At 37.2% G+C, this 6000-nt stretch overlaps 1 protein-coding gene across 3 annotated transcripts in view; it reads right to left on the bottom strand.

Annotated features, from left to right (window-relative positions):
• Nucleotides 1-4895, bottom strand: part of LOC131697541 (serine/threonine-protein kinase Nek6-like) — a 124945-nt gene extending 120050 nt beyond the window's left edge. For 2 of the 3 annotated variants that reach the window (XM_058987158.1, XM_058987157.1), the window contains exon 1: nucleotides 4742-4895. The gene's annotated coding sequence lies outside the window, so the exon portion shown is untranslated. Of the gene's footprint in view, nucleotides 1-4625; nucleotides 4706-4741 lie in introns of those variants that run through there. The other variant, XM_058987159.1, reaches the window with a different exon arrangement.
• Between the last annotated feature and the right edge of the window lie 1105 nt (nucleotides 4896-6000).

Genomic DNA, 6000 nt, shown 5'->3' on the forward strand with positions numbered 1-6000 from the left:
CTCAAGTTGTGCGGGTGTCCTGATCTACTAAATTGAGCTGTGTTTGTCATTACTGGAACAACTGGCCTCCACCTATTTCCATAAGCACCTAGTTTAGCCTGTTTAACCTGTAAAAAAAATAAAAGATGATTTTCCAGTGACTAAGCCACAGTTCCCACAGTTGCAGAGGGGACTAAATAATAGTTGCACACCCCAAATGTGTTCATTTCTCAAAATCCCAACAGTATAATAATCTAAGCAGAAACAACAATAGAGAATGATTTAGAACACACATAAAAGGGAACAGGTAAGACACCAAACATTCTCAAAGTATTAACTGAGGTGCATGTTTATTACTCTGGCGTTGTACTGCTTTGATCTCAACACGTGTGGTATGTTTATTTTGCAACAACATCACTGAACGATAAGCACAGCAGTTTGGTTAAAGTCAGTGAAGCACAATGGCACAATTAGGAGTTTTTGACCCGAGTATGAAACCACATTGCTGAAACAAGGCTGCTGGGCTCCAGCAGATCGTCACAGTACAGATTTTGTTCCATTTTATAAATGCATTATTGCCAGACACATACTAGCGTCTATTCCATCGATCTAAACCAGAGGCCCCAACATTCTGAAGGTGTGATACTTGTTCTCTCTTCATAGTTTTTAACATTCTTATTCCAAAATGTAAAATAAAAACAATCAATCAATCAAATCAATCAAATTTACATTTAATATAGCGCCCCATATACATGGGGAGCGCCTCGGGCGCTTCGCATAGTCTGCAAAGGAAAACGCAAAAAACAAACACTTTAGTCTACATAACCTATAAAAATAAAATAACAAAAACAGAAAAAGCACAAAGAAGTGCACTTTAGTTCCTCTACTACTACATCAGTATTGCAGATTTCTAGATTATGTTTGCAGCCATCGCAGGTACACCACGGGTACAGCTATGAGAACATTAACATCTCCGCCTGTTTGATCTTAGAACAGGAATCTGCATTTCCTAGTCCGATTCAGAACCTGGAATAGAGAGTTGCAGTGTTTATTACAATAAGACTAGTCATGACCTGGCCTAGATCTTAACACTCCCTCACTGCCACACCAACTCAAGGCACTGTATTACGCTTCATGTTACAATGCCTAACATTAGCATGGAATTCTACAAAGTATGAAACAGTTCAACAAAAAGGATATAAATAATTAACGACAGGTGGCAGCACCATAAAAAAAGCCCCCATGATGACCTATATACACAGCATGTGGAAGAGAATCACATAGCAAGAATTCCCATGCATTCATATGTCCAGCCAATCAGAGGCAGAATTTAGGCATAAGTGGGTCACAGGACCTCAATTCAGACACATCTGAGCTTGTACTATGGAATGTGCATTGCATGTTTCATCACTAGTGGAGGAGTGCTTCTCAAGAGCTTGTACTATGGAATGTACATTGCATGTTTCATCACTAGTGGAGGAGTGCTTCTCAAGAGCTTGTACTATGGAATGTGCATTGCATGTTTCATCACTAGAGGAGGAGTGCTTCTCAAGAGCTTGTACTATGGAATGTGCATTGCATGTTTCATCACTAGTGGAGGAGTGCTTCTCAAGAGCTTGTACTATGGAATGTACATTGCATGTTTCATCACTAGAGGAGGAGTGCTTCTCAAGAGCTTGTACTATGGAATGTGCATTGCATGTTTCATCACTAGTGGAGGAGTGCTTCTCAAGCTAAAAGTATAAGTGTAACACACATACTGACATTGACATGAAAAACGGGTTGCTGTTATCACAAGTAGCTGTGTTAATAGTTGTAGTATTTCATGAACAACAGCGCTTCAGTTGAGGGCTGCTGATGATACATTTCAATTGTAATCTTAATTTAAATCCTAAAATTGAAACGTTCAGGGAATTAAACAGAATCTATCATCCCTAATCACAAGCACTATGCCCTATTTTGAGATCATGGTAGTGTAAATGTCTAATTTTAGATGAAGTCCTTACTGCACCTTAAAAGTGAAATCTAAACAAACAAACAAAACCAGGTGCATCGGTCTCCAAATGCATGAAGTAATTAAAAGTGCAAAATAATAAACACACTGCTATTTGAAGACTGGCAATAAAAAAACACTACAAAATCAAAACTGTTTAAAAACGGTGTTTTATTTATAGAAGAACAGACATGGTGGTAGGGAGGTCTTTTTTCACATTGGCTGTAGGTTTTGTCATATCGTTTTGGCAGACTCTTGCTAATCCAAACCCCTGTAATCTGGGTGTACCAATAATCCAAACCATAAGAAAATGTATTCTGATAGCAGCTGTGAAAAATCTAACTTCAGTTTAGAATTATACAGTGAGTATATTAAACACAACTGTGGTCGCAAACATTAAACAAAGATTAGACCAATAATTTTATTAACAATACGCCTATGTTATATGAACAATACGTCTATATGTTTAAACTTTATGACTCCTTTATATTCCACGGTTGGTTGAATTAATCAATTGTCAGACACAGTCTATATAATACATCTTTATTTGGATGGTGCATTTTAGTTAATTGCGTATATCAGATTTAATTGATAATCAACACCTATTTCACACTTAATGAACATGTAACAGTGAGGAATTAGCCTACTTAATCAGCCCATCCATTTAAAATGCACTGAATGTTACCTTAATTGGTGTGCATTAACAATTCATAGAACTTTAATTAACAAACAAGAACTATCATATGGCACCTCGTGTTAACTGAATGCCACTGGGAAACCTCATTTAATGGGTTTCGGATATTAGGAAAGCCAAAATGGCTCTTGTGAAGACAGTGCAGAATGTTTTAACCTGTGCAGTTACATTAGATTATTTGGGTGAGGTTTCATGTAGACTCTCCCATACATTATAGAGAATGCAAAGAAATGCCAAATAAACTATTAGCTGTGGTTGCAATGTAACAGCTGTAAATTTACTGTCCATACCTTGCACAGACACATTGCAGTGCATGCAAGAAAGCAAAAAAAAAATTGTTAACTGGTTCATTTTGGACATTATGCATACTGTACAGATTTTAGAAATATCTTAAGCAATACTTTTGTTTAAGCCCCTATGGAAAATTGCTTTTATTTAAAAAAAAATTGAAACATTATATTAAAATAACACAAAGATATTAAATTATAAAAACAAGCATCACTCTTAATTATAATTTGAAGAAATTATTTTAAAGTTTTCAATCCTCAATAAATTAAAATTAAAATTCTAAATTAATTAAATAAATTAATACTACCGGTATTAAAACAGAGAAGTGTATTGCATTGAATTAAGAATATACACATAGTTTTTTTTACCGTTTCCCCCATAGAGCGAGCGAGCGAGCGAGCAAATGGGGCGGTTGGGGGTGGGGGGAATGGGGCGGTTGGGGGAGGGGGGAATGGGGCGCTTGTCAGAGAAAATTTAGTTAATAATGCATTGCAATTGGTAATCTAAATTACCGGGAGTTTCTTGAGTCTCACCGGGAGACGGGAGATCAGGCCTCTGTAACGGGGGTGTCCCGACGAAATCGGGAGACTTGGCAGGTATGTTCCAATGAAATAAAATTAAAATGCGGCGGAAAAGTAATTCTATAAAAATATATAATTTAGTACGGATATGTTTCTAGAACTCCACGTTAAATTGTTGTCAGTACAAGCAGACAAACACTGATGAAACAAGACACTATGCTACAGGTGAAAAACTTAAAATTCAAAGTTAATGCTAAATATCATAAATAAAACATGCCCAATGCCCTATAAGGTGGGTTTTTTTTTTTAATTCAGTGAATAATTCTTCCGGGAGTACAGTATTTCACAAAAACTATGACTGGATTAGGCAATTTAAGGTAGTGCTGCCAGTCTACAACTTGTACTGCTGTACGTCTTTGTGTTCAATTCGCTATTGTATCATTAAAATGTTACCGTGAAAAAGCAGTGACGAACCTCTCGGCTCAGTTGAAGTAATTACAATGTCAACCCCTTCTGTTCGAACGCTTATCCTCATGACTTTAAACTCACAACAGCCTATGACAAGATCGCCTCTTGCATGAAAATGTACAGCAGTTTATCCGAAGTGATACTAGTAAGACTACGCACTGACATCACAAAATGAGGAGTTCCAAAGCAGACCATTTCCCCCGCGCTGATAAGTGATATGTATAATATCCTGTCCTGTAATGACTGTGGTCCTGACCTTTATACATACTGTATCACATAACGATATTACAGTTATGGTGGTACGCATGTGTTTATACAAGTGGATAGTGTTTAATATGGTCGTTTGGTAAATTCGAATTTCTAGACTGGTTTGCTCACGGCCTAAACATCAACAACTACGAACTGTTTTTCACTTAGTGTAGTTACTTTATCCAATATGCCATCGTCACTTAAACAGGAACTGTATCCTCCAATGTCAGAGCTAAACTGCTGATCAGCTGAACTGAACTCGCCTCCGTTCTATGTCGTTCCACTAATAATGTTTCTGTTGAAGACAAAATGAACATACAACTCCCAAGGTTTGAAATGCAAGTAGGCACTACTCGAACACTTGGCTTTTTTTGTTGTGCAATTGGTGTTGCACTGTACTGTTGTTTATGTCTAAGAACTCGGTCATACATACCTACAAAGTACGAGCCTATGGTCGCTTCGTTGTTCTCCCAGCTAAAAGTGTACTGTACTGCCAGCTGTTAAAAATAGTCATTTCGCTGCACAACAACAAATAAAAAAGTCACGTACCAGATATGGAGGCCTTGCTTCTGCTTATAGAGTCTTGTTAATGTTGAAAAACAAGTTAATGAAGTGCAGCATGCTGGACCGAAATTATGTGTTGTGTAATTCCTGTTTGCACTGTGCAAAACTCTCTCTCTCTCTCTCTCTCTCTCTCTCTCTCTCTCTCTCTCTCTCTCTCTCTCTCTCTCTCTCTACATGCCACGCAGGCCTGCCTCACGCAGCAGTGAACTTTTAAGGGAGGGGAAATTAATTTTCATTGAAGCACATGCACATAACTGTCTTTAAATGTCATTCGACTAGTTAAAAAAGTTACGTTAAGCGGTGGGACCAGGAAAGTGTAGCAAGTACTGCAGGGAGTAAGTCATTACGAAAGACAATGCGTACAGTGACCATCTTTTAAAGGTATACTGTACATATTGTGTCAAAACAAATGGTGTGGGACTATACTGTATGAGACAGTGTTCATATAATTATTTAACTACTTAAATAATTACAATGACTGTTTCTTAATAGTTTAATAGTTTTCTGTCCTTCTAATTCTATGTAGTATTCAACATTGTATGTAGTGTGGTAAATAATACAGTATGTAGAGAGGTCAATAATAATAATAATAATAATACAGTACCGACACAGATCATGGAAACAACCAATGATTTACAGCAAGGGTTGTAAATATCACTACAAACTGGTAATCCAAGTATCATTTTGCTATTGTTTTGTGTTTCCATTCCTAATGGTGTGTTCTGATAACGTTTCTAGTGCATTTTGAATTTGTGTATATATTCGCTATATATTAACACCTAGTTTTCCAAAGTTGTGAAAATGTTTGCTAACGACTAAGCAGAGTTCTTCACCTATTTATTTGGCGACATAAATCTTATAAAAATACTTCCCTGATGTCGTGTTCACAAACAAGCATATCAGGGGTGTCTACTAGATGAGTGGTTTTCATCCTGTGGTGCACTGCACATGCCAGTGCTGGTATTAGATGAGTGGTTTTCATCCTGTGGTGCACTGCACATGCCAGTACTGGTATCAGATGAGTGGTTTTCATCCTGTGGTGCACTGCACATGCCAGTACTGGTATGTGACAGGTCTGGTACACACCAGCAGTTGTATGGAAGATCATCCATGTCAAAAACGCTTTATTTAGTACACGTTCTAATTTATGCAAGGTCATCTGGGTCAAAAACTTGTTATTTAGTACGCGTTTCAAATATTTACCACACATTCTCTTTTGAATTTAGTACATGTTTTAATTCTCA

The sequence above is a fragment of the Acipenser ruthenus genome, chromosome 15 (genome assembly GCF_902713425.1).
Source record: "Acipenser ruthenus chromosome 15, fAciRut3.2 maternal haplotype, whole genome shotgun sequence".
Lineage (NCBI taxonomy): Eukaryota > Metazoa > Chordata > Actinopteri > Acipenseriformes > Acipenseridae > Acipenser > Acipenser ruthenus.